This window comes from Sorex fumeus, unplaced genomic scaffold (genome assembly GCF_029834395.1).
Source record: "Sorex fumeus unplaced genomic scaffold, SorFum_2.1 ptg000039l, whole genome shotgun sequence".
In the NCBI taxonomy this organism is placed as follows: Eukaryota; Metazoa; Chordata; class Mammalia; order Eulipotyphla; family Soricidae; genus Sorex; species Sorex fumeus.
In genome coordinates, this window is record NW_026606096.1 from 13412417 (window position 1) to 13430296 (window position 17880).

A 17880-nucleotide genomic window follows, 5' to 3' on the forward strand; every position below is an offset into this window, starting at 1 on the left:
ACGAGTGGGAATGGAGTGTCCTCAGAGAGAAAGTGCATGATTCTATGCCCTGACCCTTCCTGCCTTGACATAGTTTAGTGCACTACTTTCTCGATCCCAGAAATCATGTCAGAGATTCCTAACCTTAAGCACTATACTATATTTCTGCCCTCTCAATATGTGTTTCTAGCATTTTCATTCTAATCTCTGCTGAAGAGATAAACCCCTATAAAGAACACTTACTGATAAGAGCTTCGCAGTCTTCTGAATCTGAAATATCAGTCCTGTCTCTCCCTCTGTGGGCAACCAATAGTTCTTCTAATTGCATGATTGTTTTCAAGAGCAGCAGCATGTGGACATTCAAACTGTTAGGGTCTGTGATATCACGAACGGGTGCAGGACAAATGGGAAAGTTCAACAGAGCTTTATTTCATTCCAAGTATAGCGTCGAGGTACTGATCGATCAATCAATCAGGGTCTTCTCCCCAGAGAGAGAATGAAACCCTACATCTTTGAGCCCCTTTTATACCCTGAACCCCAACTGTCAACAGACCTATTCTCTGCTTGGTTGGACTTGGGGAAATTAGGGACGTTGTGGTTCTGATTGACTGCCTTTCTGGGTCTGTTAATTCAGTGATTTCCTTCTCTCCGCTATCGGTCCACCAACTGCTGAAGATGGTAGTCATTCCAGCTAGGTGGGCTTACGTGGGCCCTACCAAAAACATGGGGCCAGCATCGCTCCAAGGATGTGAGTACAAGCTTTGCCTACTGAAGGCCTGGATTTGATCCCTCGACCCCTTGGTACCTGAAGCATCCCAGGAGCAACTCCTGAGCACCCTGCCTGGAGAAGCACCTGAGCACGGTTGGGTTTGAACGTTAAGCAAAACACATCAAAGGAAAGAGGACTGTTTCAGCCCTATGATACAGCAAGAAGTAGGAAATCGGTGACTGTACATTGTGTACTTGTGGGTAGGCTTAAGGACGGTTGTAGCCACTCACCAGCTATCCAGCTACATTGGACCCTAAGAGATATCCAACTCCCCCTGCACTACTGCAGTACTGGACTGTAGCTGGTTCTGGAAGTGGTTCCTCTCCTCAGACAGGTTGTTGGGAAAGTGGGGAGGCAGGTGAAGCCTTGATTCTATGTAAACTTTGCCATGCTTATTTGCCTCTTTGTAATTAACTGAAGTAAATGACCCTAAAATTGATGGTATTTTTTGCAACCTATGAACCCCACAAGAGGGCTTGGCTCATCAAAATTCATGTGAAATCTCTTGATTGTTGAATTCTTAAACATTGTTTTTACCAGGTTGCAGGACTGTGCCACAAATGCTGGATTCTGGCTGCCCAGAGGTTCATTACACTAGTCTTAATGTACTTTGACTTTTTATTTGTGTAACGTATTAAAATAATAATAACAATGTTGGTGCCTGAAAAAATGTAAGACAAATAATAAACAGCAAATTTTGGTGTTTCAAAAAATAGGTGGGAATGTATATGTGGTTTGGGAACATCAACACAGAATTCCTTACTTCCAGATATGTCAAAACATTTCTATATAATGGGCATACATAGTCATGTCTATTCTGACTTTAAGTCAGTTTTTATTCACTGAGGTATTCATTTGTAAGAATTATAAGTAGTTATTCTTCTAAATGCTAGGGTATTTCTCATTTTTTCCTAAATGCTGTTATTTATATCTTGTTTTTATTTTTTTTAAACTCAGTGGGAAAGAAGTGTTTTCTAACAAGTTTCTTTGAAGTCTAATATCTTATGTATTTTCTTTCCTTTCCACTTCTCTAGTTTTTGTTCATATTCCCTTGCTCCCCAATGCACCTGTCTGAATCTATGACTGGCTAATTATTATGATTATGATTATTATCATAATCATTATTACTATTTTTGCAATTATTTATTGGAATTTTTTTGAATTTTACTACTGAAGTTGTCTTTTCTCAAAGAGTAATTTATTCAAGCAAATGGATCAGTATTGTTTGAGATAGCTTCCAAGAGTCTATCCCCATCTGGAAGCAAGCCTAGGATTTAAGGCATTTTCCACCTCGATTAATATATAAAACTTCAAAAGCATGGGCCAAGTAGTGATTATAGCTGATAGTAATATGTTGTGTACTTAGTGTTACTAAGAGAAATAGGTTTTAAAAGTTCTCAGTGCAGACACCCAGTTGTACATATTGGATGATGGGTGTGCTAATAAACCAAGATGCGTTCTCAATTTTGTTTGTTGCATTTCTAGTTTTGTAGTTTGTCTAATACCCTCCCCTTCTATGTGCAGGGGTTACTCTTGGCTTTGTGCTCAGGAATCAGTCCTATTGGGCTTTGGAGTTCATATGTGGTGCCAGGGATGTAACCCTGGTTGTGTATTTGCAAGGCAAGTGCCTGTCCACTAATTATCTCTCTGTCCCCGTAATCATTTTTGCCACATTGTAAAAGGGATAAATTAGTTCCATTTGTCACAACTCTTCACGATTAAATGAAATTGACACTGACACTGACACTGTCCTACCTTTGTTCAACGATTTGCTCCAGTGGGCCCAGTAACGTCTCCATTGGAGACTTTGTTGATATTTGTTTGGCATATTGAATACATCACAGGTAGCTTTCCAGGCTCTGCAGTGCGGGCAAGATACTCTCGGTAGCTTACCGGGCTCTCCGAGAGGGGTGCAGGAATTGAACTTGGGTCCGCCATGTTGGCTGCGTGCAAGGCAAACGCCCTACCGCTGTGCTATCACTCCAGCCCGAGTCAAGCATAAAAACATATTTAGGTTGGAATAGAATCTTACACTATGTAAGAAAATTAACTTAGAATAGGCTAGACCGTGATATTAGAACTGAAACCATAAAATGGAGAAAAAGATGTATAAGCATGCCTTCATGATATTGATTTCAGAAGTTCCCAATGATTCAGCTCTACTGACAAAGAAAACAGAGAAATATAAACAACTTAGCATTCATTATATTGAAAAGTGTTCTGGTATTTCTTCAGATGGTTGGTGATATTCCAATGCCTAGAGGAAGGCTGACAGAGAAAATTATGTTTTATTGATATTAATATATAATAAAATCCGAATTAAATTGTTTTCTTTAAAACCATAGTTTGCAAGAACTTACGAATAATGATGCTAGAGATTGAACCCGGGTTGTCCACTTCTAAGACAAGCACCTTACCTACTATACTCCCGCACCAGTTCCTGAGCCTTGCCCTGTAGAGGAGAAAAAAATAAGCAGAATTCATCAAACTACAATGCGTATGCACTGAGAAAGAAACTATCAGTAAACAAAAACATGTTCTGCTAAATAGAAAAAAAATTCACACATCACACATCTGACATAGAACTAGCATCTAAATTACTACTATAAAGAACTCACAAAATTCAGCAATAAAACAAATAACCTCAGGGGCTGGAGTGATAGCACAGCGGGTAGGTTGTTTGCCTTGCACGTGTCCGACCCATGTTTGATTCCTAACATCCCATGTGGCCCCCTGAGCACTGCCAGTAGTGATTCCTGAGTGAAAAGCCAGAAGAAAGCCCTGTGCAGCGCCAGGTGTGACCCCAAAACAAAAAATTAAAAAATATAAAGAAGAAAATAAGATAACTGGGTGCTTCTACAAAACCTGTGGAGATCCAGAGTAGGTGAATATGTGAGGCTTCCTTCAAAGAACAGAACAGTGCATATTGTTTGCTATTATGGGCTTCATCTGAAGATGTCATCATTACCTCTCTTCTCTTTTTAATGTTGCACTTGCTTAGGCATGCTATGCCCCTAAGGTGAGTACCAAAACTCACGGATATCTGCAACATCATGCAACCTGGCAGAACGCACTGCCAAGGACTAAGAGACTGTGTCTGTGTTCAAACGTGAGAACTGAGAACCTGCCTGCCCAATAGGTAGGAAGCAGCACGATGCAGGATTTTGTGCAAGCCAAGTCTCCAAGCTCCCTGCCATTTGCTCCATCCTCCCTTTGGACCTCACTAATGAAAGTCAAACCAAAGATAGCATGACCAAGAATTTCAGGAGGGCAGTCCCAGAGGCACACAACTGTTTTAGTCAACTTGTTTAGACTGGATTTGTTGGAGACGAACTGCAAAATTGAATGTTTCTGTGAAAAGTGTCCTCAGGAAGTGTTGGCAAAAATACCTCATAGGAAAATAAAGAAGCAATGTGGGGGGAAAAATGAGTGATTCCTGAGTGCAAAGCCAGAAGAAACCCCTGTGCATCGCCGGGTGTGACCCCAAAACCAAACCAAACAAATAAACAAAAACAAATAACCTCATCCAAACAGAGGGGAGAGGAGTTGGGCAAATATTTTTCCATAAAAGATATAGAAATGACCAATAGGAACATAAAATGAAGTGTTAATTATCATCAGGAATTATCTAGGGAACGTAAATAAAAATGACAAAAATATCACATTACACCAGTGAGGATAGAACATATGAAAGCACCAAGTGCTGATGGAGTTGTAGAAGCAAAAAGAATAAAGAAAAAAGAAAACCCCAAATCCTTCATTTTCTCTTGTCGTTTGCTGTTAGGGATGGAGAACTCTCTTGGTGCTCAGGCCATACTACTGGTTATGTGCTCAGGAGTCAATCCTGGTGAGGCTTGGGTTGGGGGTTTGAGGGAGGACGTAGATTGTGCAGGGGCTTGCATTGGTATAAGTTGTTGGCAAGGCTAGTACCTTACCCCCTCTACCATTTCTCTGGCCCCAACCTTCTCTTTTTGAAGTGAAAAAATACTGGTTCAGCCTTCCTGAAAAGGCCATGGAGATTTCTCAAAAAGATCTGCCATATGATTCAGTGATTACACTCATATCTCTTTCCAAAAAAGTACAAAAACACAATTTGAAATGAGATATGCATACCTATGTTCATTGTGGTGCTTTTTTTAACCACAATCTGAATACAACGTAGTATTCAATAGCAGATGAGCAGAAAAAGAGAATGTGAAAACGTATATCAATGCAGTACGTTTACCTCTCAACTGTCAGAAATTATGAAAATGTGCCCTTTTCTTCAACATGGACGGAACCAGAGGGTGCCAATATCATCACAATGAGTCAGAAAGAGAAAGTAGAGTCTGCACAGTCTCATTCATTCCTGGTATATAAACCTACAAGCATGTGAATAGCAATTTTTAATGAAAATAAACCCTCAGGCTTTGATGAAATAAATTTATTTTCCATGACTGTCCATTTATATTCAGGTGCAAAATCATCTATGTATAGTATGAAGTCTGACACCACTGGGTATGCCATAAAATTATAGGTTTAGTACAGGATTATATATTGTATATATTTACCTATGAAAACAGTGATTTAAGTATTGTTAATTATATGGTTTCTTGCGTATAAAGTTTTAAATCATATACATCACCAGAGTGTCCAATTTCCTCCAACCTCTATGAGAGAGAAAGAGAGAGAAAGAGAGAGAGAGAGAGAAAGAGAGAACTCTGACTTTATTTTTCACATCTATTTCATTCTTTTTTGGGTTGGGCATATCCAGTGATGGTCAGTTCTTATTCCTTCTTGGTTTTACACTGATCACTTGTAGTGGCCTCAGGAGTCTATATTATGTGCTAGGAAGAAGACCCATGTGCACAGTAAGCATGTCACCGACTGTACTTTTGCTCAGACCTCAAGTATTCTGACTTTAAGGTCGCAATGTATGATGCCCTCTTAACTACATGGAATTTAAATGTGCATAATCCAGAAATACATATAGCATTCTTATCAAAGTACCAAGCTTTACCTTTTACAACACAATTATAACTGATTATTTCTCCTATTAAAGCTACTTCATGATCCTCTATCACTATTTAATGGCTCAGGCGCACCTAAGACAATTGATTTCTTTTCCTTCATGTGTTTCTAGGCTGATTTCATGAAATACCATATGCTTACATGTTTATATAGCATTAACCAGAACTTTATCACAAGACCACACTCAGATAAAAGGCATACTGGAAAAAATAATCCAACCTGATCAGTAAATAGGCACTGTCACTGTCATCCCGTTGTTCATCGATTTGCTCTAGTGGGCCCAGTAACTTTGTGAGACTTGTTACTGTGTTTGGCATATCAAATACTTCACGGGTAGCTTGCCAGGTTTTGCCGTGTGGGCGAGATACTCTAGGTAGCTTGCTGGGCTCTCCGAGTGGCGCGGAGGAATCGAACTCGGCTCTGCCTTGTTGGCTGCATGCAAGGCAAATGCCCTACCTGCTGTAATTATAGCAAAGTACGTATACATTTCAGAGGAGGAGATATTGAAGTTTAGAAGCATATTTAACAATTCTACCACATCAACTCAAAACAAAATTTTTTCTTACCTTAACTATTAATAAGACCATTAATATTTTTCACCAAAAGCTTTGTCTTTGTTAAGATCATTACCAAAAAATGGGGAGAGAAAGATAGTTTAGCAAGTAGGCACTTGCGTTAGATACTTTAGCAGGCAGACACTTAGCTTGCACATGGTTCATGTAGGTTCAATCTCTCATACCCCATATGTTTCCTAAGCACTGCCACGATTGATCCGTGAGAGTAGAACCAGGTTTGAACCCTGAAAACCACTAGGTATGACCCCAAAACAAAAAATTAAAAAATATAAAGAAGAAAATAAGATGACTGGGTGCTTCTACAAAATCTGTGGAGACCCACTGTAGGTGAATATGTGAGGCCTCCTTCAAAGAACAGAACAGTGCATATTGTTTGCTATTATGGGCTTCATCTGAAGATGTCATCATTACCTCTCTTCTCTCTTTTAATGTTGCACTTGCTTAGGCATGATATGCCCCTAAGTTGAGTACCAAAACTCACGGATATCTGCAACATCATGCAACCTGGCAGAACGTACTGCCAAGGACTAAGAGACTGTGTCTGTGTTCAAAGGTGAGAGCTGAGAACCTGCCTGCCCTATAGGTAGGAAGCAGCACGATGCAGGATTTTGTGCAAGCCAAGTCTCCAAGCTTCCTGCCATTTGCTCCATCCTCCCTTTGGACCTCACTAATGAAAGTCAAATCAAAGATAGCTTGACCAAGAATTTCAGGAGGGCAGTCCCAGAGGCACACGACTGTTTCAGTCAACTTGTTTAGACTGGATTTTTTGGAGACGAACAGCAAATTGAATGTTTCTGTGAAAAGTGTCCTCAGGAAGTGTTGGAAAAAAAAAACGCATAGGAAAATAAAGAAGCAAAGTGGAATGATGTGACATCCTAAACATTTTCGGAAGAACCCTGTCTCACTATGTTCAGTTGATCTCTATGTCAGTTGGTTATACCTCCAAGGTATCCTCACAAAAATGTAAAACAGTTTGCTGGTCTTCAATTTTGTGATGGTGTGTAAGAACATACATTCTCAGGTTTTCCAGCAGCATGCCGGTGTTCACTTGGACTGGCAGATAACATTTTTGTGGAGGAGAAGGAAGTACTGGTTGTAGGAGAGAACACAAAATCTGAACCATCGTTGCACTAAAGAATGATAAAAGGTACAAGGGAATGAAGTCCAAATGCCAGTAATAGTTACAGTGCCATAAATATCCCACACTGAGAGGCTTCACTTAGACTACTTTCCACCATAGGTATTTTCAGACAGTTGGAAACACTGAAAAGTTATTTGACGGTTACATCTACACTGTGGATATTTGTACTTCTCCTTCAAGGCAAAGATGGGTAGTATCAATAAGAGAAAGAATTTCTATGAACTGACCAAAGAACAAATTTAATTGAACCAAACAAGATGACATTTCCATTCAAATAAGCTATTCATGGGTCTTCAAGATATTCGCTTGTTCTTGTTATGAGCCACATCTGGCAAAATTGATAATGGGGATATGAAGTAAGGATGATGGAAGACACTGCATGCATAAGTACATGTGCAATTTTCTGTTGAGTAAATATAAATTTAATCCAGTTTTAAGCAGTATTCCTCTGAGTATTATTATTCTGGGTCTGTATCTTTTCTCTAATCCATTCTACTTAAAAGATATTAAGCAAAACAGAAGAATATTTAGATTAATCAAAAAGTTCAATATTGATCTACATTTGTTTAGTACCACACGCCTTATTTATTTACATTCATGAAATGAATATCTATTTAATATTTTGTGTCTGTGTTCTGGGAAAATGTCTCAGTTATATTCTATATGGCTTCCAATACAAATACGTCCTTTACCTAATGTCTTATATTATCCAGAGATATTTCATTCATTGTTTCCATTGACATCCTGTTCAACCTTTATATATTCACTCACTATAACTTCCCCATCCCATTATATAATGCCCAAAAAATGGGTACACTGTTGAATTAGATCATACCCAAAGTCACTTGCAACTTCATATTATATATTGTTATAAAGAATAATTTTCTAAAGAATTAGTACCGTTTCAAATCAAGTGGACCTTTGTCATAATGCTTAGATGTCATGATCTTTATCATTAAAATTTTTCAAACAGTATCTAAATATTTATGTATTTAATTGATGATGACTAGAAGGGAAGAAGAGATGGAATAAGTGGTGTGGAGATGGATATAATTCCTCCTTTGGTGGTTTGCATGCTGTACTATATACATTTGTCAAATTACATACTTGCATCTGTAACAAAGAATGTTATAAACATATCACCTCAGTTAAATATTGAAGAGTTTGAAAAGATGAAACCTGCATTAGAAAGCGAGGTGGTTGAGACACCTTTAAGAGTTAATTTCAATTTCTAAAGTAGAAACCTAATATGAAAAATAATAAAGTAGAAATGAAAAGTAAAGAAAGGTGAATTACTTGGATTGTTTTTTTATGGTCTAAAATGGGTCTAATTTAGGAAATTAATGGAGTAACAAAACAAACCTGTGTTTCTGGATGGCAAGACAACTGATTGGAAAAATCATTTTCAGAGAAAAGCCTGGAAGTAAAAATTGGAGATCTAAGTATTGCTAGTCAAATAAAAATTTAGACAAATTGAAAAAAAATATGGATTATGCTTGAATCTTTTTTGATCCCATGCCCTGCAAAGCATCTTTGGTGTTTCATCTTTTTATTTTATTTCTTTTTTTTTCCATTTTTTAAAATTTTCATTAGTTAAACACAATGAGGTACAGTTGTAGATTTAAAATTTTTTGTGCTTGGATTTCAATTATACAATGATCAAATACCCCTCCCTCCACCAGTGCCCATTTTCCACCCCAATGGATAATATCCCTCCCACCCCCATCCCCATCCCACCCTGCCTCTGTAGCAGGGCATTCCCTTTTGTTCTCTCTCTCCTCTTGGGTGTTGTGTTCTGCAAAAGAGGCATTGAGTGGCAAATATGTTCAGTCCAGAGTCTACTTTCAACAAGCATCTCCCCTCCTGGGAAGATCCTCCAAACACCCTTTATTTGGTGCTCCCTTCTCTATCTGAGCTGCCCTTTTCCTAGAATGCCCAGCTGGCCTCTAAGCTATGGAGTAATCCTCCTGGTGCTGATCTCAGCTATTCTTGGGTATTAATCTCATATTTTGTTACTTTATATTCCCCAGACAAATGCAATCTTTCTATGTCCATCCCTCTGTTTTTGACTCATTTTGCTTAACATGATACTTTCCATGTTGTACCACTTGTATGTAAATTTCATGACTTCATCTTTTCTAACAGCTACATAGTACTCCACTGTGTAGATGTACCAGAGTTTCTTTAAACAGTCATCTGTTCTTGGGCACTCAGGTTTCTTCCAGTTTCTGGCTATAGTAAGGAGTGCTGCAATGAACAAACAAGTGCAGATGTCACTTCGACTATACATTTTTGCCTCTCTGGGATATATTCCCAGGAGTGGTATTGCTGGCTCAAATGGGAGCTCAATTTCTAATTTTTTGAGAATCGTCCATATTGTTTTCCAAAAGGGTTGAACCAGTCCGCATTCCCACCAAAAGTGAAGGAGTGTTCCTTTCTCGCCACATCCACGCCAGCATCAGTTGCTTTTGTTCCTTTGAATGTGGGCCAGTCTCTGAGGTGTGAGATGGTATCTCATTGTGGTTTTGATCTGCATCTCCCTTGATTAATGATGTAGAACGTTTTATCATGTGCTTTTTTGCCATTCTGATTTCTTCTTTGAGAAAGTTTCTGTTCATTTCATTGCCCCATTTTTTGACGGGGTTGGATGTTTTCCCAGGACCCGGCTTGCTCGCATGGTTGTCTTTCATCTAGTGTTCTGCTAATCCTATTCTGGATGACTTCAGATCAACACACTCATGTTATTCAATAAACTCCTGTCTTCACTGAGCTTTTTCCCTTCTGCCTTAGTACTTAGTTCTTCTTCTTCTTCTTTTTTAAATCCTCCTAATCTATTTCATTGCCTTTTCTGTATAATCCAAGTATCTTAAAATGAAAAGAAAATGAATTTCTCATGAGATGTCTGGCACTGGAACAAAGTGTATTTTTTTTAGAAGACCAACAGTTATATAAATAAAAATATCAAACAGAAATTCAGTATCAGAATCGATAATTCAATAATTTCTCCTTTACTGCCTTGACAATTTCTAGTGACTGCTTGAAGATATTTATGATGCTTTTATCTCAGAAATCATTGAATCAAATTTGGGATAAATCCTGCAGCTGAAATGTGCTCAGTCTAGCTGCCAATCACATATCTGTCAGACACATGAGTGATATGGATAATGTTTGTCATGAATGGTGCATCCCCACTGACTAATACCAGTCAAGTAAGCCCCTTTCTCATATTTCTCTCTAGGACCAGGAGGCCACTAAGGCAATTAATTACAGCCTACACAGCAATGTAAAAGCCAGGAACTTTGACAATAAAAACCATTTCAGCAGTATATCCCTTGTTTTCTGGAATAGTCAATGGAAGTGAAATTAAAAGGAAATGAAAATAACATGTTAAGGGTGTTGAAGCAATAGTACAGCGGGGTAGGGCGTTTACCTTGGATGCGGCTAACCTGGGTTCGATTTCTGGCATCCCATTTGGTCCCTGGAGCACCACCAGGAGTAACTCCTGAGTGCAAAGCCAGGAGTAACCCCTGAGCATCGCTGGGTAAGAACCAAAAAGGAACAAAAAAAAAAAAAGAAAAGAAAATGACATGCTCAGGATTTGCCCTTAAACAATTAAAGATCACTTGGTCGACAAGCCTTTATATTAGTCTTTATTTTTTTATTTTCATTTTTATATCAAAGTCTTTAACAATAATATGGTGAATTGGCTACTCAGTTGTAATTTTTCTATTATTTTATCACCTGTAAAGAAGTTTAGGTAATCAACTATTTTCATCAACCTCATTTGAGACTAAGAACTCCCTTTTGTTGACTGATTAATGGCAGTGTATGAAGAGACGATTAGCTGTAGTTGGGCAGTGGTTCTGTATCTCCCTCACATTCTAGTTTTATATACTCTGCTGTGGCCCCTACTACCGTTCGCTCCACACTGATTGAGGCCAGTGATTAGTGGCAGAGAATAGGAGCTGACTTCCCACAGCCAAGCACCACTCCTCACCATGCCCTTACCCTTCACCCTCTGACTTTCCACAGCCAAGCAGCACTCCTCACCGGGCCCTTACTCTTCACCCTCTCTCTTTCTTTCATCTCAGTCCAGCGCCAACTCTACGACTTCCTCCCCTTCACCCACCTTTCCTGATGAGGCTGAGATCTGCTCCCCCTGAAACAAGAACAAAATTTCATTCTTAGTCTTCTTAAGTGGAGGATTCTCTGCATCTCTCTGCATTTTTAAGATGGTTGTTGGGGTTGATTTGCTGTCCAAACATCAATTCTTTTCCCATTCTTTGCCAGCTGGCTATGCTACTCTCATCTCCTGCTCACGGCTGTTATGTGGTGGTTTGGAAACAGCCTTACTCACTGGACTGGACTATCAAAACTGTGGCATGGTTTTGCTCTCCAGCATCTGCTATCATCAATAAAACTTCATTATCCTTCTAGTTGACTCACCTAATATCCTAGACTTTTGGTTTTGTGATCTCTACTCTACCTTAGCAATCTGATACCTGTGTCATTTCCTTTCTCCAAATGCTGGATCTGCTGAAATAATCAACGCAGACATTCCCTCTCTGACAAATCTTTTGGTCTTTTTGGTTTGCTGGTTCAAAGACTTCCAACAACCCTGTGCTGTGACAGTACCTGATCTTCCTGTCCAAATTTGTACCTGTCCTCTTCTGTCCATCAGCTTCCTCCTGTCCTTCTCCTCTCTCCTTGATACCTAATTTTATTCATTCTCTAAAATTTTGACTCTTTAATTGAAACTTTTTGTATATCCATGATGTTATGATGTTATATGAACCCAACCATTCTCCTTTCTAGCTTGGGCATAAGCATAACATTATGCAATTGAAAATTGCACTGACAAAGATAGTTGGAAATGATCACTCTAAGAACTGCTTGCTGAAAATAGGTAAAAGAACAAATAGGATAACCTCTCAGTATCTGTGTTTCAAACCATAATACCCAAAAGTGGGGAGGGGGATAGATGGGGGGGGGAACAGAAAGAGACAGAAAGAGATGGGGAAAAACAGGCAAAGCGAGAAAGAAGGAAATTGCCAGCTGTAGAGAGAGGCTTGTGGGGGAAGAGTGACGGGAGGGAAACTAGGGACACAGGTGGTGGGAAATGTACACTGGTGGTGGGATTGGTGTTGGAACACTGTTTGACTGAAATCTGACCATAAATGGCTTTTCAACTCTTTATCTCTTGGTGATTCAATTAAAGAAAGAAGAAAAGAAAATGCATAACTAGACAGGTTGTTATTATGAAAAAAATCAAGGCACTGATTCCAACTGTCATTGAACACTTGCCAGAGACCTTATCAACGTTGTTTGTTTGTTATTTGTTTTTATTTTGGGGCATCACCTGGGTATGCTCAGGCCACTCCAGGCTCCGTGCTCAGAGATCACTGTGCTTGGGTGATGATATGTGGTGCTGTGAGCAAACCAGGATCAGCAGTATGCCAGGCAGGTGCCTACCCTATACAGTCTCAAGCTTTTAATCCAAGTTTTAAAAGTTAAATTCTGCTGTTCTACTTTAGTGATTGTGAAATCCATTCGTTTTTCCCCTGTGTCTTTTTCAGGAGGTGGTCTGGCCTCCCAGCTCAAAGCTGTAAAACTTTGACATCTTTCAACCTAAAGAAACTGTCTGGAGCTAAACCCACCCACCCTATCCTCTCCAACCCAATGTTTCATCAAAGGCATAGTTCTTTTGTCTGTGTCAGCTGCTTCCCCTTCCTCAGGTAGCCTTACTCAGATATCTCTAGGCATTATTTGTCAGTGTTCTTTGTCAACCATATCTTCTCTACTTGGTCTATAGACTCTTTTAAAGGCTCTGTCATATCAGTTCTTTAATTGCACTTTCACTACATTCTCTTTCTAGACAACCTCCTCTCCTTTCTATCTGTGTTATGATATCTGTGTGATGATAACTACCAAGACATTATGGGAAATTATTCCTCCTCCATCCAAGGTGAAACAGTATATCTAACTTTTACCCAGACCTAACTTGCATAATTTAGGGTCACCTCAACCATATGTGAAACATGTAATCGTTTTCATCCCCTCACATATCAATTAAAGTTTCAACTTCTGTATTTTTATGGATTTGAAACCACAAACCACCTAATTGTCTCAAACCAAGAATCTGGTGGTTACCTTCACCTTCTAGTTGTCCTTCACCCATTCTAAATAAATCATATGCAAAGTCTTATTCATTACTCTTTGGTATCTCAAATTACAGTCTTATCTTTATTTCGGTTAGTCTTTGGTCCAACTACTATTACAAATCTTTGAGATAACTTGAGAATATTAGTGGGCTTATTACGTACACTTTTTCTTCTTTCTTTCTTTCTTTCTTTCTTTCTTTCTTTCTTTCTTTCTGCCTTCTTTGGCTGAGGAATAGAAAAAAAGAAAGTGGCTTACATATAATGTGAAAAATTCACTGAGACTCCTAGATGTAATCAATGTCTCAATTAAAATTTAGAACATTTCTATTATTCAGAAAGTTCTTTTGTATGCTTTTCTAGTCATTCTTTGCCCAAATAATCCTAGACTGGAGCAAGTAGCCTGGGTTATTATACCATAATCTGTTTTGCATTTTTATGTATTTCTAATTACAAAGTATGCTGCCTTGTGTCCAGTATAAGGTTTATAGAATCCCAGGGGCTGGAGCTATATAGTGCAGCTGCCCAGGGTTCAATTTCCAGGACTCCATGTGGTCACCAAGTCACCACCAGGAGTGGTCCCTGAGCACAGAGCTAGAAGTAAGCTCTGAGCCCCAACACTAAAATGAAAGAAAAGAACATAAAAGTATTTATAGAATTCCATGAATAATTCTTTTGTATCAGGGAGAAGCATTCTATTACAGGGATTTATCACAATTTGTACACTAACCAGTGGATAAATGTTTGGATGAGTTCCAGTTTCTCTAAAGCTGATGTGTATTTTTATACAGTTTGTGTATACATATGCTGTCATATCTTCTAGGGAGAAATACAAATGGAGTTGCTAAGTATGTAAGTACATTTAATTTTCTAAGGAATTTGCCACCATCACATTTGCTGCCTATTTATGAGGATTCCAGTGGCTTGCATTCTCACCAACTATAAAATTATTGGACTTTTAGATTTTAACCTTGAACACTTTTTTATTTAAATCAGTTTTATTTCAGAATTTCCAACATTGGCAACTCTTATAAAAGCATCCAAGCACAGGGTACAAGACCGCCAACCGCATCCTCGGGGTGGGCAGGCCCCAGGATCGCTCCCCCCCCCCCCCCCCCCACTGGCGACTCCGCTCCGAGACTCCTGTACAGCACGTAAGCTCAGCTCACCAGCGCCAGGCCACATGACCACACCAACAGATCAGGAGCAGGAGAGGACACACACCATACAGCATTCACAGCAGTTGACAAGGGGGCGGGGCATACCAGTATCGTGTCACTAACACATTCAGCTAACGTTGGTTTGCTAAGAGCAAGACTCACTTCAAGTCTTCCAACAGACGTGTATGTCCTTTGAATGCAAGAAACATTCGTACGTATGTTATCTGCTACCATGGCTCTCCGCACACTCTCGCACCAAAGCCACAGGTTGAGAGACACATCTCGCCCAGTTAAAGAATCTCCATTATGCACCACCAAGTCTCTGCACACGCTCTCCTGTCCTCGCTCATACCAGCGTCTCATGCCCCGGCACCACCATCAATCCCACACAAGGTTTCAGAAGTTCAGACAGCCTTCTGGTTCACAGCACAGCCTTGCCGTCACAGCGTTGATCCGACTCCAGGAAAGAAAGAGTAGCAGATAAAAATGGGACACCCACCGTCAGAGACGAAGCCTGTCGGCGTGGGGACGAGCTCTTGCGTGCGTGGGCAAAGCAGCGGACGGAGCCCGACGGCGCAGTGAGTACAGCACTCCTGTCAGTGAGTGCTTCTTCCACAGACATTTGAAATGAGATGAACTGCAGAGATTAAATGAAGGCTTCATATCGTACTCTCGCATATGAGGGGAGACAAGCGTTAAGAAATTGAACAGAAAGAAAAGAACCAAACATTGCAACACCACGATCTCCAGGGACCTTCCTACGGAGAAAATCTGTATGGTGGGGTTCAAATTAAAATGAGGAGGAAAGACTGCAGCTCTAACCAATGGGTTCCACTTTGAACATGCAAATAATTCAGGTGACAAGTCCAGGGATAAAATAATTACAGGAGAAGCCTCTTGATAGCAATTGTGGTGTTGGTTTACCTGTCAGGCTAACAGCAGTTCACTTTCAAACACTCAAGAGTTCAACCCGTTATGTAACAAAACTTAGAAAATTCCTTTAGCTTTTCTTCTTTTTCTAAATGAAAGATGTCAAAAATACTCCTGAATATACTCCACACCGAAAAAAAAACAATTTTGAAAATTCTTAGTGCGTATGTATCTTACAATATATTTACGATGAGTTTAGAAAAATTTGAATTCCCACCAGTCTCTAGCGTCTAACTGACCAGCCCAGCCTACATGCCCCAGCCCGACGACTTCGAGTCCATGCTGGAGCTGAAGTCCATGCATTGAAGCCGCTACCGGAGCCCGCATTGGAGGCCGACCCCCACCCGATGGCGGCGCCTGAGTTGGAGCCGCTGTACGGGTTGTTCCCGGAGCCGAAGGCCTGGTTGGGCTCACTCTGCATGTTGCCCTGGCTCAAGTTGTTCCCTGACGGGCCCGACTGGTTCTGCTGACTGGCCAGCATCCCCATCATGCCCCAGCTGCTCTGCAAGGCGGCCTGGGCCGTGGCCCTCATGGTCGGGTGGATGCTGAAGGCGCCGAAGTTCATCCCGCCCCCCATGCTGCTGCTCTGCTTGTGGCCCAGCCCCGCCCCGCCGCCCCGGCTGTTCCCGAACCCGCCCTGGTTCCCAAAGCCACCCGGATTACCACCAAATCTTCTACTTCTCTCTAACTGCCTATTGCTATTGTGCTTGGGCTCCACATTGCAGATATGCACGCAGAGGATGCCTTTGATGATCAGGTCCTCGCCACACAGGGACTGGGCCACCTGATCATCTGCAAATGTGACGAAGGCAAACGCCCCCCCCCCCCCCCAAGGGCTTGGGGATGAACACATCGACCACCTCCCCGTACTGGCAGAAGACCTGCCGCAGCTCGTCGGCAGTCAGGTCCTGGGTGCAGCGGCCCACAGACACCTTCCTGCTCCTCAGAGGCTCATCCGGGCTTTGCTTAGAATTTGGAAGTTTGCAGTCACACCACCGTCCATCAATCATGTGTCGCTGGGACATCACCTTCACTTGGGTCTCATACTCCGTGAACCACACAAAGCCAAACCCTCTTTTGGTGACCAGTCTTGATATCTTTTTTTTTACCTGGACCATGAGGACCTCCCCGAAGGTGCTGAAATACTCCTTGAGGTCCTGCTCGGTGGTCTTCCAGGGCAGGCCGAGCACGATGGGGTCAGACGTCTTCTGCACGGCCCTTTTCACCTTCACCTCCGACGAAGCATCAGACTACTCCATGTTCCTTTTGTCATCTTTGGGGTAGTTGACCACGTAGTCCCGGTTGCCCCAGCCCACGTCGGGCGCGTGCAGGATGCCCTCCACCAGGCGCGCGCACGCCGCGCATGCACTGCGACACGGGGTTCCGGTAGCGCAGGCTGCAGGCGCCCGGGAACTGCGCCGTGACCGTGGACAGCAGCACGGTGCCATCGTCCTCCGACGGGATCTCGACGGGCTCGTCGTTCTCGTCCTCCTCCGTGACTCGGATGTACTCGGTCATCTTTGCCCGCTCGGTGTCCGCTAGGTCGCTCGGAACCCACGAGGCGGCGCACGCAACGACAGCGCCCACGACCGCTCGCTCTCGGCTCGCACTAACCTTGAACACTTTGATGTATTTATTATTCATGTATTTCTATATTCTTCGTGACATCATATTCAAGTATTCAAGTATTTTACACATTCTTAAATCGAGCTCTTTGGGTTCACCAATGTCTTCTATTTTGCATAATTTTTAAATTGGATTTAATTGAAATGTCATCTTGTTGTGGGACTAGACATCTATGTGCTTTTGAATACATTAGAAAGGAATTGGTGGGACCAGAGAGATAGACAGCAGGTAAGGCACCCTACTTGCACACGGTCAACTCAGGTTCCATCTCTAGCACCCTATATATTTCCCTGAGCCCTGTTAGGAGTGATCCCTTAGCCCAGAGCTAGGAGTAACCCCTGAACAGAGCTGGGTGTGGCATCCCACCTCAATTAAAAAAAATTGAAAAGGAAAGCAATTGGCAAGAACTAGGCTTAGAATTTAGAAAAGAAAAACATTCACTGAGGAGTTAAAAATACCCCCCCCCCCACAAAAAGAATTAGAACGATATGTTTTGCTGACTGCATTTGGAAGAGATTGATAAGAAAGAAAT

At 41.2% G+C, this 17880-nt stretch overlaps 1 pseudogene; it reads right to left on the reverse strand.

The window, feature by feature from the left end:
• Window positions 1-15970: 15970 nt before the first annotated feature.
• LOC130028205 (TAR DNA-binding protein 43-like) lies at window positions 15971-17240 on the reverse strand (annotated as a pseudogene).
• Window positions 17241-17880: the final 640 nt, after the last annotated feature.